Source organism: Pan troglodytes, chromosome 18 (assembly GCF_028858775.2).
Source record: "Pan troglodytes isolate AG18354 chromosome 18, NHGRI_mPanTro3-v2.0_pri, whole genome shotgun sequence".
Classification (NCBI taxonomy): domain Eukaryota; kingdom Metazoa; phylum Chordata; class Mammalia; order Primates; family Hominidae; genus Pan; species Pan troglodytes.
The window spans coordinates 56,417,208-56,432,774 of NC_072416.2; the positions used below are offsets into that span (position 1 = coordinate 56,417,208).

The 15,567-nt window shown below is 47.9% G+C and overlaps 1 long non-coding RNA gene across 1 annotated transcript in view; it reads left to right on the forward strand.

Moving 5' to 3' along the window:
- Positions 1-205: 205 nt before the first annotated feature.
- The window catches only part of LOC134808755 (uncharacterized), a 41,585-nt gene continuing 26,223 nt past the window's right edge, over positions 206-15,567 (forward strand). Inside the window, exons 1-2 of the long non-coding RNA XR_010152358.1 lie at positions 206-301; positions 14,600-14,731. This is a non-coding gene — a long non-coding RNA (uncharacterized LOC134808755). The remainder of the gene's footprint in view (positions 302-14,599; positions 14,732-15,567) is intronic.

Below are 15,567 nucleotides of genomic sequence, written 5' to 3' on the forward strand. Positions count from 1 at the left end.
AGAAGGATGGTGATATAGTTTGACGATGTCTCCACCCGAGTCTCATCTTGAATTGTAGTTCCCATAATCCCCACGTGTGGTGGGAGGGGCCCCGTGGGAAGTAATTTAATCATGGGGGCGGTTTTCACCGTGCTGTTCTCGTGATAGTGAGTGAGTTCTCACAGATCTGAGAGTTTTATAAGGGGCTTTCCCCCTTTTGCTTGGCACTTCTCTTTCCTGCTGCCATGTGAAGAAGGATGTGTTTGCTTCTCCTTCTGCCATGATCGTAAGTTTCCTGAGGCCTCCCCAGCCATGTTGAACTGTGAGTCAATTAAACTGCTTTCCTTTATAAATTACTAGTCTCGGGTATGTCCTTATAGCGGTGTGAGAACAGACTAATACAGATGGCCTTGGGAAACCAGGACACCCCCCTTGGGAGGCTTCTGTGATAAAGGAGGTGAGAGATGAAGGTGCCTGGGGCCAGAGGGAGAACTGTGGGGATGTCAAGAAGTGAAGGGAGCCAAGAGGATGTGGTGACGACAGGATTCCAGATGACTTGCAGGCTTGTGGCTTCAGAGCTGGGATGAGAAAGCCCCGGGAGAAACAGCTTTGGCCTAAGATGCCATAGCCCCACCTGGCTGTGCGCTGCAGCCCTCCTACCTCTATCCGGGGCATGCTTCATCCCACCTGGCTGTAAGCCCAGCAGCACTTGCATAATTTCCCACTTGACTTTTGTCCCTTACTTTCCACATCGCTCCAAGATATTCACAACTAGTGTTCTTGCTTAGGACATAAGAGTGTGCCCCAGGCCAGGCACAGCAGCTCATGCCAGTAATCCCAGCACTTTGGGAGGCTGAGGTGGGAGGATCACTTGAGGCCAGGAGTTTGAGACCAGCCTGGGCAACATAGTAAGACCACATCTCTACAAATAATTTAAAAATTAGCCAGGTGTGGTGGCAGCACCTGTGGTCCCAACTATTCAGAAAGGCTGAAGTAGGAGAATTGCTTGAGCCTGGGCAGTCGAGGCTGCAGTGAGCCGTGATGGCGCCACTGCACTCCAACCTGGGCAACAGAGCAAGACCCTGTCTCAAAAAAAAAAAAGTGCCCCTTATGGCTGCATCACTGTTTACATAACATTTGTCCTTTGCTGGAGACACAGCCTGTTTGTTTTTTTACAGTTTTTTCTTGTTGTTGTTGTTGTTTTGAAACGGACTCTTACTCTGTCACCCAGGCTGGAGTGCAGTGGCACAATCTCAGCTCACTGCAACCTCTGCTTCCCAGGTTCAAGTGAGTCTCCTGCCTCACCCCTGAGTAGCTGGGGTTACAGGCATGCACCACCACGCCTGGCTAATTTTTGTATTTTTAGTAGAGATGGGGTTTCACCATGTTGGCCAGGCTGCTCTCAAACTCCTGACCTCAAGTGATCTGCCCGCCTCGGCCTCCCAAAGTGCTGGGATTACAGGTGTCAGCCACCAATCCCGGCCTGTTTGTTTTTTAAATAGAGACAGTGTCTTGCTATGTTGCCCAGGCTGGTCTCAAACTCCCGGCTTCAAATGATCCTCCTACCTCGGCCTGCCAAAGTGCTGAGATTACAGATGTGAGCCACTGTGTCCGGCCCAGTGATGGAGCCTGTTTCTATCTAGACAGTAACCAAAACCCATGGCCATTTCCTAAGACTATCAGTTTGCAAATGGAGTCCTTGAGCAGTTCAGTAAGGGGAAAACATTTTAGAGTTTAGGGGCTTTTATTTTAAAACTTTCATATTTTTACCGTGTTAAATTGATGACATATATAATACATGGTCCTGCATGTACAGACTTCTGAAAGATTCAAGTAACCAGAACAAAACAAGTCCCCTCCACCATCGCCTCCCACACCCACACCCAGCTCCGGGAGGTAACAACATCAACAAACAGATGGCTTCCCTCCAGCCCCTTTCAACGCCTTCATGCTCACATGTAGTCCTTTATGTAGGTTGGATCCTATTATACATTCTGTTCTGTGCCCTCCCTTTTTTACCTAACAATATCTTGGAGATCTATCTACCTTATTCTTGTTTAACAACCACAGAGGTTTTCAGAGTAGGGAAAGATCATATTCTATTTAACCACTCAACTTCTCTGAAGGATTTGGGCTGTTCATAAATTTTCACAATGTTAACGGTGAACGTCACAGGACTTACATGCAGCCGCATGTGCAAGGATTTCTGTAGTGCAGACTTCTGGAAAGGTGGAATTGATGGAGCATAGAGTAAGTACATTTAAAATTCTGATAGGGGGCCGGGCGCGGTGGCTCATGCCTATAATGCCAGCACTTTGGGAAGCCGAGATGGAGGACTGCTAGAGTTCGAGACCAGTCTGGGCAACATAGCAAGACCCCCATCTCTTAAAATTCTGATAGGGACTACCAAATTTTCTGCCCAAAGTCTGCCTTTTTCTAAAAACAAAAAGTATGTTTAATGACAAAAGTAACATTCCTGTAAACATGTAATGAATACAAACAAGACCAGAAAATAAGTTTTAAAACACCCAGAATTTCATTACCTAGAAGTGGCGATATTAACATACATAGTCAATTTGAGTCATTTTACCATGCATATAGGTAGAGATAAATTTTTAATGAAAATGTGGTCAGAACGTAGACTCTTTAGTAACCTGCCTTTTGCAGTTAACTATATGCAACAAAGCTCGTTCCAAGTCATTAAAGATTCTTGGATTTTGTTTTTATTTTTGTTTTGTTTTGTGAAGATGGGCTCTCACTAGGTTGACCAGGTTGGTCTTGAACTCCTGGCCTCAAGCAGTCCTCCCATCTCAGCCTCCCAAAAAGCTGGGATTACAGGCATGAGCCACTGCACCTGGCCTAAAGATACATCTATGGTGACATTCCAGATTCTTAACATCGTTTAGGGACAAGAAAAGGGAAGCTTATGTGGAAGGAAGGAAGGTAAAAAAAAAATTTTTTTAAGACTATGCTAAAAGCAGCATTGACAATTCCTAACTGCTTATGTAGGAAAATTATTCTACAACCCTGGTTCCTGGAGGTCTTTGAGAACCTGATAAAGCTGAGGCGGGTGCATCACATGAGGCCAGGAGTTCGAGACCAGCCTGGCCAACATGGTGAAACTTCATCTGTACTAAAAATACAAAAATTAGCTGGGCGTGGTGGCAGGCACCTGTAATCCCAGCTACTCAGGAGGCTGAGGCAGGAAAATTGCTTGAACCCGGAGGCAGAAGTTGCAGTGAGCTGGGATTGCGCCCCTGCACTCCAGCCTGGGCAACAGAGCAAAACTCTCTCGAAAATAAAAAGAGTATGGGCTCTTGATTCAGACACAAGAAACACAACTTTGAATCCTGGCTTTACTACATACTCTTCAAACCCTCCGCCTGTTTCTTCACTTGTAAAATACAGACAATAATCAGCAGGTTCTAGGGTTGCTGTGGCGTTTAAATAAGTTCATACACATAAAATGTTTGCAACAAGGTCTACACACAGTAAGTGGTAATTAAATGCCAGCTCTCATTATTTCCAGTGTTTTGCCCTTGTGACATTTCTAACCATATCTTTGTGCACATCTGTGATTACTTCCAAAGGATAAATTCCTAGATGTAGAATAGCTGGGTGGAATCATGAGCATGTTTATGAGATTTGGTTTGGGTTTTTTTTTGTTTGTTTGTTTGAGACAGAGTCTCACTCTGTTGCCCAGGCTGGAGTGCAGTGGCGCAATCTCAGCTCACTGCAACCTCTGCCTCCTGGGTTCAAGTGATTCTCCTGCCTCAGCCTCCTGAGTAGCTGGGATTACAGGCATGCGCCACCATGCCCCACTATTTTTTTTTTTTTTTTTTTGTATTTAGTAGAAACGGGGTTTCGCCATGTTGGCCAGGCTGGTCTCGAATCCCTGACCTCAAATGATCCACCCGCCTCGGCCTCCCAAAGTTCTGGGATTATAGGCGTGAGCCACTGAGCCTGGCCATGTTTATAAGATTTTGGACACATGATGCAAAACTCTTCTCTAAAGCCTCAGATTCAATGATGGTTCTAGGACTGGTTAACAATGGTAAAGAAAATGCACAAAAATCCTTGCCCTCTTGGAGTTTCCATTAGAAAGGGAGTAGACAGTCAAACTGAAAATGTGATCTATTGGGAGGTGACAAGTGCTATGGAGGAAAATAAAGCAGGGCTGGGCTTAGGAGGGCTGAGACAGGGTGGGGGCTGCAGTTCTACAGAGGGTGGTCAGGGGGGCTTCCCTGAGAAGGTGACGTTGGAGCACAAAGACTTGAAGGAGGGAGGGAAACATGCAGACGCCGGAGGGGAGAGTGTTCCAGGCAGAGGGAATAGCATGTGCAAAGGTCCTGAGGCAGGAACTTGCCTGAGTGGAGGGGGGAGGATGGGAGGAGAAGAGGATAGAGCAGCGAAGGGGTGGGACATGTCATGGAGGGCCTGGTGGGTTGAATCGAGCTACACTTTTTTTGTTTGTTTGAGACAGAGTGTTGCTGTGTTGCCCAGGCTTGAGTGCACTGGCACGATCTCGGCTCACTGTAACCTCCACCTTCCAGGTTCATGCATTTCTGGTGCCTCAGCCTCCCAAGTAGCTGGGACTTAAAGGCATACACCACTACACATGGCTAATTTTTGTATTTTGGGTAAAGACGGGGTTTCGCCATGTTGGCCAGGCTGGTCTCGAACTCCTGACCTCCAATGATCCACCCGTCTTGGCCTCCCAAAGTGCTGGGAGGGAGCAGTGTTAATTTCATACCACTGTAGCTCTAGAAAGGGTGAAGCAGGCATTCAAAGAGACAATGAGAACTAATCAAAATTGTGTTTTCCTTGTTTCAACTTGTGCTTAAATGCACTAAAAGGAAGTGACGACTCTCATTGTTTCCCAAGAAAATCAGAGGTTCCTTGTTTTCTCAGTAAAACATGCGAATATTTCAGATACTCAAGTCCAGATACTTTTTTCCTAAAACACTAAGAACCAAGAGTAAAATGAAAAGACACACGCCTGTTTTGTTTGTTACTGGGTGGTGTTCTCAGAAAAACTATCTGCCAGGCATGCAACCTGAGGCAGTGTCTATCAGGGGAATGTAGGGCTGAGATCACAGTGCCCATGATAGAGGGTACCCGTGCCCAAGGCCTCATCCCTCCTCTTCCTGCCACACGTCCCACCACAAAGCCTCAGTCTCAGAGACACATGCAGAGGGCAGAAAGGCCAGCTCGGAGATTACAGTTCAGGGTGAGGAAGCAGCAAACCACAGATTCATCTGGCGGACCACTGTGGCTGAAATAAGTGAGCTAAAATTTCCACCCACTTCCCCAAACAGCAGAATCTGTGCCTTGAAGAAACTAGGAAGTTCCAGGGGCTTGGGAAGGACCAGAGTTTGACCTGAAATGGTTATAAATGAGGGGAGGGCCAGGTAAGGTGGCTCACACCTGTAATTCCAGCACTTTGGGAGGCTGAGGAGGGTGGGTCACTTGAGGTCAGGAATTGGAGACCAGCCTGGCTAATGGCAAAACCCCGTTTCTACTAAAAATATAAAATTTAGCCGGGTGTGGTGGCAGGTGCCTGTAATCCCAGCTACTTGGGAGGCTGAGGCAGAAGAATTGCTTGACTCTGAGAACTGGAGGTTTCAGTGAGCCAAGACCACACCACTGCACTCCAGCCTAGGCAACAGAGTGAGACTCTGTCTCAAAAAAAAAAAAAAAAAAAAGGAAAGGAAGCAAATATTGGTATAGTATGAAGGCTGGGGTTGTGGTCCCAGCTACTCGGGATGCGGAGGTGGGAAGATCGCTTGAGCCTGGAAGGATGAGGCTGCAGTGAGCTATGATGGCACCACTGCTGTCCAGCCTGGATAACAGAACGAGACCGTTTCTCAAAAAAAAAAAAAAAGAAAAAAAGAAAAGAAAAGAAAAAATTGAGGCTGGTAAATGTGCCTGATGGCTTAGGGGGTCAAAAATGTGCCCTGGCTTGATGAAGTGGCTTCTCCACTATTACCAGCATTTCCATTTGTTGCTTTGCTTGTTGACAATATGTCACTGATCACCTACTGTGCACAGGCACAGGGCCAGGTGCCCAAAGAGAGGATAGAAAGAAATATATCTGGAGGAGCTGCCAGTTCCTGCAGGGGACGGAGGGACACTCTGAACCACAAGAGCCTTGGCAAAGTGCCTCTCAAGCCTTCCCTTCTCCAAGTTAACACTTATCAGCTTGTTCTTTTTCTCCTCCTTTCCTTTCCCCTTTTCTTTGTCTCCATTCTCTCTCCTTCCTTCCCTCTCTTCTTCTTTCCTTCCTTCTTTCTCTTTTGCAGATTGGTACAGCTTTATCATCAAGAAGTTAGAGTTCACATAATAATTTGTCTTGATAACTGTACCTTAGTTCAATTTCATTTTTAGCAGAAATAACAAGTGCTTGTTGAAAAGATAAAACCATATGAAAACATCAAAATAAACCTGGCAAATCCTCACTATCTCCATGCCCCACTCTTCCTCTCCTGAGAATCACTATTAACAACTTACCATTTACTTTCCAGGTAAGACTTTTCTCCCACATGCATACACATATTTCTGTATACAGTTTTTAGAAAGTGAATATGAATTCTTCCTGTTTAACTTACTGCTGTGTTCTCAGCTCCTGGCACATAGTAGGCATTGAAAGCATTTCTTGAACAAATTATGAATTTCTGAAAATTATCTGTTATTCAAAAATACATCATGGGCCGGACACAGTGGCTCAAGCCTGTAATCCCAGCACGTTGGAAAGCTGAGGCAGGTGGATCACTCGAGGTCAGGGGTTCGAAATCAGCCTGGCCAACATGGTGAAACCCCGTCTCTTTCAAAAAATACAAAAATTAGCTGGGTTTGGTGGCATGAGTCTGTAATCCCAGCTGCCCGGGAGGCTGAGGTGGGAGAATCGCTTGAACCCAGGAGGGAGAGGTTGCAGTGAGCCAAGATCACGCCACTGCACTCCAGCCTGGGCAACAGAGTAAGAACCTGTCTCAAAATAAATAAACAAATAAATAATACATCGCGGACATCCTTCCATGTCACCTACCTCCATCTTTTTATGGCTGTGTGATATTCCATAGAATGGCTGCGTCATTATCCAACCAGAACCCTGTTGTCAGATGTTAGGCTGTCTCTGTGTTTTCATTATTTGAGATGATTGTTCCTACATCCTTGCACACTTGTGTATTCTGTAGGCAAGTGTAGAGGACAGAATAATGGCCTTCCAAAGATGCCCACATGCTAATGCTCAGAACCTGTGAATTTGTTACCTTGCATGACAAGAGACTTGCAGACGTGCTTAAATTAAGGCTCTTGCGGTAGGTGGGGGGAGGTGATCCTGGATTGTGGGGTAAGCCCATAATAATCATAAGGGTCCTTGTAAGAGAGAGGCAAGAGAGTCACAGAGCAGGCCATGTGATGCAGAAGCAGAAAGGAAGAAGGAGATGCAGTGACAGAAGCAGAGGCCAGAGTGATGCCATTGTTGAAAGGACTACAAGCCAAAGGAGGCCTCTAGAAGCTGGAAAAGGCGAGGAAATGAAGTCTTCCCTGTAGCCTCCAGGATTGTGGCCTTGCCAACCCATTGGACTTCTGTCCTCCAGAACTATGAGGTTATGAATTTGTGCTCCTTAGCCTGCCCAATTCGTTATTGTGATTTGTTATCGCCACAATAAGATGCAAACTCAGCCAGAGACCTAGAAATGAAATCGCTGGCATCTTAGTCTGTTCAGGCTGCTATAAAAAACACCATACCCTGGGTGGCTTATAAAGAGCAGAAATTTACATTTGACAGTTCTAGAGGCTGGGAAGTCCAAGATCAAGATGCCAATAATTCCTTGTCTGGTGAGGGCCTGTTTCCTGGTTCATAGATGGCACTTTCTGGCTGTGTCCTCCCATGGTGGAAGCGGTTAGTTAGCTCTCTGTGGCCTCCTTCATGAGGGCTCTGCCTCATCACCTCCCAAAGCACCCCACTTCCTAATACCATCACTTTGGTGATATGAATTTGTCACGAGAGCTGGGGGAGACGTAAACCTTCAGACCAAAGCACTGGCTCAAAGACTAAATTCATTTTCTAAATTCATGCACCATCACTCATACACACAACGGTTTCCATCCCGCTCACTGCCCTCCAGCTGCTGTCTAATATTTCTATGACCTTCTCAAAATGTCAATCCCAGAACGACCTGCCTGTCCACACACTGCTGACCCGTGCATAGTAAGCATTCTGCTGGGTTTGATCAGCATCCTTGGGAACTGCACATTAAGCTGTGCTCATTCAGCTAGAAATGACCTGAGCGCTTCAGTCTTCAGTCACGCCTCTGCTGTCCTGTTCTCGTGCCATTGGTTTGTTTTTGACATTGGGGCAGAACTTTACTTTTATCCCTCCTAAATTTCACATTGTCTAAGTAAAATGGGGAGAGATGAGAATCTTCAGTGTCAAATTACTGAGTAGTTCTTTGTTGCCATTTCATTTCCATGAGTTTTTGGAGAATGGAAAGAGCAGGTGGATTTGGCCCTTAAATCTCATAGGGAAAAAGAAAGTGAATAGAAACAACATCATAAATAATAGAGAGGGTAAAAGCCTCCATATCAGAAATGGCTCAACCTCAGGGATTTTAACGCCTAAGAAGTGATATTTATTTTTTATTTTTTATTATTTTTTTGAAACAGGGTCTCACTCTGTCGTCCAGGCTGGAATGCAGTGGCACGATCTTGGCTCACTGCAGCTTCGGCCTCCTGGGCTCAAGTGATCCTCCCACCTTAGCCTCTCAAGTAGCTGGGACTACAGGCACACACCACCGCACACAGCTAATTTTTGTTGTTGTTGTTGTTGTTGTTGTTGTTGAAACAGGGTTTCACCATGTTGCCCAGGCTGGTCTCAAACTCCTGACCTCAAACGATCCGCCTGCCTCGGCCTCCCAAAGTGCTGGGATTACAGATGTGAGCCACCGCACCTTGATCAGAAGTGATATTTATACAGGAAAGCTCCATAGAACAGTCCAGCTCAGCAGGGACTGGTTTAATGTTGGGAATTCTATTTTGTCATTAGTTCCGGAGCAGCCAAACCACCAAAATATCACTTGGATGCTGCCAGCTTCCTCCAGTGCAGGCAGAGGAGGTGTCCTGGGAGCCCACAGGCTGCATCCCCATGGGACAGACGCCCCCATCAGTCCCCTAGGACCCCGCCCAGTATAGGGCAAGCAAGCTCTCAATGGTTGACAGTCCCTTGGGTCTTTATGTCCTGACTAGGAATAGGAGGTCTTACAAAACTGAAACAAGTTAGAATTTGAAGAGGGCTAATTCCATCCCGGCCCCTCCTCTTACAGACAGAAACCGAGGCTGGGTCATCGGCTCCAGAATTCACCAGGCTGTGCATTGTAGAACCTCCTCATGGGCGGGCTCTGTGCGCAGGCTTTACTCTGGCCAATGGCAGGTGTGTTACCAGACAGGAACGCTTCTGGACAATGCTCCCCCACTCTTGCGTCAGAAGCACTGGATTCCTTTCCTGTGGTTGTCGTAACAAAACACCACAAACTAGGTGGCTTATAACAACAGAGATTTATTCTCTCACAGTTCTAGGGGCTAGAAATCCAAAATCAAGGTGTCAGCGGGGCCACGCTCCCTCTGAAGGCTCTAGGGGAGAATCCTTCCTTGCCTCTTCCTAATTTCTGGTGGTTTCCTTGGCCGCAGCTGCGTCAGTCTGATCTCTGCCTCCATCGTCACGCACGGTCTTCTGCTGTGTGTCACCGTGCTCTCTTCGTTCTGTGCATGTCTGTCTCTGTGGCCAAATTTTCCCTTTTATAGACACCAGTCATATTAGATTACAGCCCACCCTAATGAGCTCTTCTTAAATTGATGACATCTGTAAAATTCCTATTCCCAAAATAAAGTCACATTTACTGATATGGGGGTGAGGACTTCAACATATATTTTTTATTATTTATTTATTTATTGAGATGGATTCTCATTCTGTCACCCAGGCTGGAGTGCAGTGGTGTGATCTCAGCTCACTGCAACCTCCACCTCCCAGGTTCAAGCGATTCTCCAGCCTCAGCCTCCCGAGTAGCTGGGGCTACAGGCATGCGCCATTGTGCCTGGCTAATTTTTGTATTTTTAGTAGAGACAGGGTTTCACCATGTTGGCCAGGATGGTCTTGAACTCCTGACCTCAGATGATCCACCCACCTCAGCCTCCCAAAGTGCTGGTATTACAGGCATGAGCCACCACACCAGGACTTCAACATATATTTTAGAGATGTAGTTCAACCCATAACAAGCACCTTCTACCAGGAGACAGAATGAAGCTGGTAACAAAGGCCCAGAGACACTGGTTCCTTTAGCCAGAGCCTGGTGATCCTGCGGAGTACCTCGACAGGCAACCCTGAAACTAGTATCCCTGGGCCAGATGTTTAATGGGCATGTAAGAGGCTGTCCCTGAGTCAGAGCTTGCAGAAGGAGTGGCTGGTACAAGGTCCAGCCTTTCCTCAACTGTCCTGAGCCCCTAACTCAGCAAAACAGAAGCCCTGGCGTTCTTCAGCCACCTGCCATAGGGTCCAGCAAGCAATTGTCATGACTACTTACTCACATCCTTGCCATCTTTCCTCCCTCGCTCCAAGAGGCTCACCAAAGCACCCGTCCCTACCCCACACACGGCTTTCCCTGAGAAGAGCTCTGATTAATTCACATGGTCACCTCCTTCTCATGGCATTTCCAATATGTCATGGTGCCCCTTACTGACTGGCCTCCCAGGCAGCTCTCGGGCTTGCAGCTCTCAGCCTTGGAGAACGAGGCTGCACCATGTCCAGGGCCTTGCTGCCTGGGTGCTTACTGGTTTCAAAACATTGCCACTGGGCTGCTTGTCCTGATCCTTCCTCCGACTTAGTTCAGTCAAGGTTTGCAGATGTACCCTAATCTGTCACCTGGAAAACATCAAGACCCAGCCTGTCCTGTTTGTGTGTGGCCACTCAGGCTAATCCATTCTGCAGGGGCAGGGAAGGCAGCCCAGACTGCTTCCTTCCAAGTTCTTTCATCTGTGACTGGATGCATTTCTCAAGCCCACTCTCGGCCTAGATAGAAAATTGCAGCAGAGCTTTTATGTTGGGCAGTTCTAAAAATGCCTCCTAAGAGCTTGCACCTGTGCTGAGTGCTTCCCCTGTGTAATAGAAGCACAGGTATGAAGGTGGGAATGTTCCCAGCTGTCCCAGGCCCACTTAAGAGGGCTCTGGCATTGCCTACTGTTTGCTTCCACGCCCTCCCTAAAGCATCTTGCCACTGCCAGACAAGTTCTGAGAGACAGAAGGGGAAAGAACTGTCCCGAGGAAGCAAGGTCAAAGGCAGTACACCTCATGGTAGGTGGCAACAGGACTGCGTGCAGACTCACCCATTGAACATGCTATGAGTGCTGCCTTCTGTAATTGGGCCCCTGGCTGCAGGGCAGAGGCCTGGCAAGGTGGCAGGGGTGGAGCAGACATGAGTAGAAGAAGGAGATTTTCTGTAGAGGAGGATAAGCATCTTATGGGAGTTGCATGTGTTACAGAGGACGGTGACGAGCCCAGAGTGGCTGTGGCATATACGCCTAGACCCCCATCATGTTCTTCAGGAGACATGAGCACTCACTGGAATTCCAATGGGCTGTTGTTCTTTTAGACTCTACCCCGAGACTGGACCACATGGGTCTCAAAACCTCCATAGGGTCCCACTTGCATTGTCCTATATGATCCTCACAACCACCCGGAAGCATTGGTGTTATTATTATCCCCATTTTACAGATGAGAAAATCAAGGGCCAGGCAGGCCAAGTGACTGGCTAAAGATCTCCCACAGCCGATATGTGCAGAGCTGGTGTTCCGTGAAAGAGCCTATATTAGTTAGGGTTCTCTAGAGGGACAGGACTAATAGGATATATATATATATATATGTTTATTAAGAATTAACTCACATGATCACAACGTCCCACAATAGGCTGTCTGCAAGATGAGGAGCAAGGAGATTCAGTCCAAGTCACAAAACTGAAGAACCTGGAGTCTGATACTTGAGGGCAGGAAGCATCCAGCATGAGAGAAAGATGTAGGCTGGGAGGCTAGGACAGTCTAGTCTTTTCACTTTTTTTTTTTTTTTTTTTTTTGCTTGCTTTATAGTCTAGCCTCACTGGCAGCAGATTAGATTGTGACCACCCAGATTAAGAGTGGGTCTGCCTTTCCCAGCCCACTGATTCAAATGTTAATCTCCTTTGGCAACACCCTCACAGACACACCCAGGATCAATACTTTGCATCCTTCAATCCAATCAAGTTGACACTCAGTATTAACTATCACAGAACCATATGTGCAAAGCGATCCCCAAATGCCAAAGGAGCCGAGAAACAAAGGAGGCAGACAAATCCTGTTTGTCAGAATTGGATGATTTATTGGGGGAACTCACAGACAGAAGCGTGGTCTTGGGTGGCCATAATACAGGTAGATCTCCCACTGTTACTCCCAAGACCTCAGGCTTGTATACCATAGAGAAAGGGTACATGTGTTCCAGCAAGAAAATTACAGGCAGCCCTCCAGAACAGGCAAGAACGCTGCGTGCGTCACAGCCCACAATTTATGCGATAACATCAAGGTTGATGTGTTCTTACACTAGGGACAGGAAATAAAGTAGAAACAAGGAGGCATTCACAGGACTAAGCTAATCAGAAGTCAAACCTAGGGATGCATCCAAGATGCTCTTGTCTCTACAGCTAGGATTTAGAACCTGGACCTGGACGCCTCACTGCTTCCTGCTTCCTTAGTGCCTTGTGGCCTGGAGTCAGAATAATCTAGCTCAAACTTGGGAGTCAAATGCTCCAGGGTCTTGAACTGGCCAGAGCTCTCAATGCCATAAGTGCCTACAACCCCCTTGGGATGTGCTGTGGGGGGACCATCAGGTGTCTCTGCAGCCCAGGAAAGGCATTCACAATGCCCTCGGGGAGAGTCTGCAAGGGCTGGCCAGAGGCGCCGCCCACAAGGAAAGCTGGCCTAATGTGCTCTGGCTTCCCGCCTTTCTCCATTTGGTCTAAGAACAGAGAACACCCTCATCCCCCACCCTTACCCACACCCCCACTCCCAGGACTCCCCGGGCTGCAAGGGTCACATGGCTGGGAGGAGGTGAGTCTGAGTGGGTTCCCTCCCAGCAGGCTGTCAGTCTGAGATTACAAATAACTGGCAGTTCCCATAATTACTGGGCTGCCCAGAAGCCCGGGCCATCTATTCTGAAGTAAGGGTGACTAAAGGTCAGGGCTCCACGATCAGCCCCGGCTCAGGTCCTGGTTCTTCCATGGTACTGGTCTCATGACCTCAGGCATGTGAGCGAGGCACGCAAGACTGGGGCTGGCACGCAGCTCACCCTCACTGCTGCATTCAGTCCATTCCAGCACCCATCCATGAATCAGCACCCATTCTCCTGGCCAGCAGCCATCCCCTGACTGATCAGCACCCATCCCTCCTGACCAGGACCCATTCCCTCCAATTAGCACCCACCCTCCTGACCAGGACCCATCCCCCTGACAAGCACACATCCCTCCTGGCCAGCACCCATCCCTCCTAACCAGGACCCATCCCCCTGACCAGCACCCATCCCCCTGACCAGCACCCATTCCTTGATCAGCACCCATCCCCCGAACCAGCACCCATCCCTCCAGACTACCACCTTTCCCCCAACCAGCACCCATCCCCCTGATCAGCACCTATCTCCCTTGACCTGCACCGAATCCTCCTGATCAGCACCCATCCCCCTGACCAGCACCCATTCCCTGACCCCGCCACAACACCCGGCTAATTTTTTGTGTTTTTAGTAGAGACGGGGTTTCTCCATGTTGGTCAAGCTGGTTTCAAACTCCCAATCTCACGTGATCCACCCGCCTCAGCCTCCCAAAGTGCTGGGATTGCAGACATGAGCCACCGCGCCCCACTGCCTCATCACCTCTTAAAGGCCCCACCTCTTAATACTATCACATGGCCATTAAGTTTCAACACTTGGGCCAGACACAGTGGCTCAGGCCTGTAATCTCAGCACTTGAGGAGGGTGAGGCAGGAGGATAGCTTGAGGCCAGAAGTTCAAGACCAGCCTGGGTAACATAGCAAGACCCCATCTCTACAAAATAAAAATTAAAAAATTAGGCGTGGCATCATGCCTGTCATCTTGGCTACTCCAGAGACTGAGTCGGGAGGATCGTTTGAGCCCAGGAGGTTGAGGCTATAGTGAGCCATGTTCATGTCACTGCACTCCAGCCTGGGCAACAGACTGAGACCTTGTCTCTAAAATAAAGAGTTTCAACCCCTGGATTTTGGAGAGGACACTTTCAAATCATAGCAAAACCTAGTCCCCGATGTGATGGTACTAGGAAGTGGGCCTTTGAGGGGTGAGATGTAAGGGTGGGGCCCTCAGGAATGGGATTAGTGTTCCTTGTAAATGAGGCCCAAGGGAGTTCATAGGACACAGCTAGAAGGCACCATCCATGAATCAGAAAGTAGGCCCTCACTAGACACTGAATCTGCTGGTGCTTTGATCTTGGACTTCCCAGTCTCCAGGACTGTGAGCAACACATTTCTGTTGTGTATAAGCCACTCAGTCTATGATGTTTCATTATTGCACCCCCAACAGGCAAAGACACTTTCAGAAGAGGAACGAAGGCCTGGAAGGAAAAGCATCAGGGGAACGACCCTTACGTCTCTCCTCCTCCCTCCAGTCTCCCACCAGTGCTCCCATTGGCTGAAGCCAACCAGAAGCCACAGGGTAAGGGATCCCAGGCCATAGGGCACCCCCAGGTCAGCCATCCAGGGTTCGGAGCAAGCTGAAGGGAAGCTGGTAGGTGGAGAGGGGCAAATGGAGAACAGTCAAGTCTGGGCAGATGGCACTGTGCATGTAAAACCCAGCTAGGAGAGCCACCAGAGGGCTGGTGAGCAGCCAGAACCCAGCTCTTCAAATCTTCAGGCCAGTGTCCTCACCTGTAAAACAAGGATTTGAACCCAAAGAACACCAAGATCCCCTCTCATACTAGGATTCCAGCTGATAACCCCGGCCTGGGCCTGGGCTCTGCTCTTTGCCCCTGCTGCCCCTAGCAGAGAAGTAGTCCAGCAAGTGTTTTCTGAAGGTGATGAAACGCTGCTTTTGGCAGTTTGCAAGGTGTACTAATGAAAGGCAAGATGCTCTTGGCAGCAATTGTATCTTCAAACATGGAGCATATATGCGTCTACCTATGTTAAAATTATAGACAAAAATAATGAATTGAGGCATTTAAAAAAGACTGGAAGGAAAAACAACCACAGATTTTGACAGCTATGGTCTGTGGGTGTTTTTTGCTTTTTATAGTTTTCTGTGTTTGCAATTTTTCTAAGTTGAGCATGGCGGGGTGGGGGAAGTAAGGAAAAATAGTGTGAAACAAAATTCTTTGGACCTTAAGCCTGAATTAGAGTTTAAGAAAATTAGGCTACGGGCCAGGCATGATGGCTCACACTTGGAATCTCAGCATTTTGGGATGCCGAGGCAGGAGGATTGCTTGAGGCCAGGAGTTCCAGACCAGCCTGAGCAACATAGTGAGACCTCACCTCTACAAAAAATTAAAAACTTAG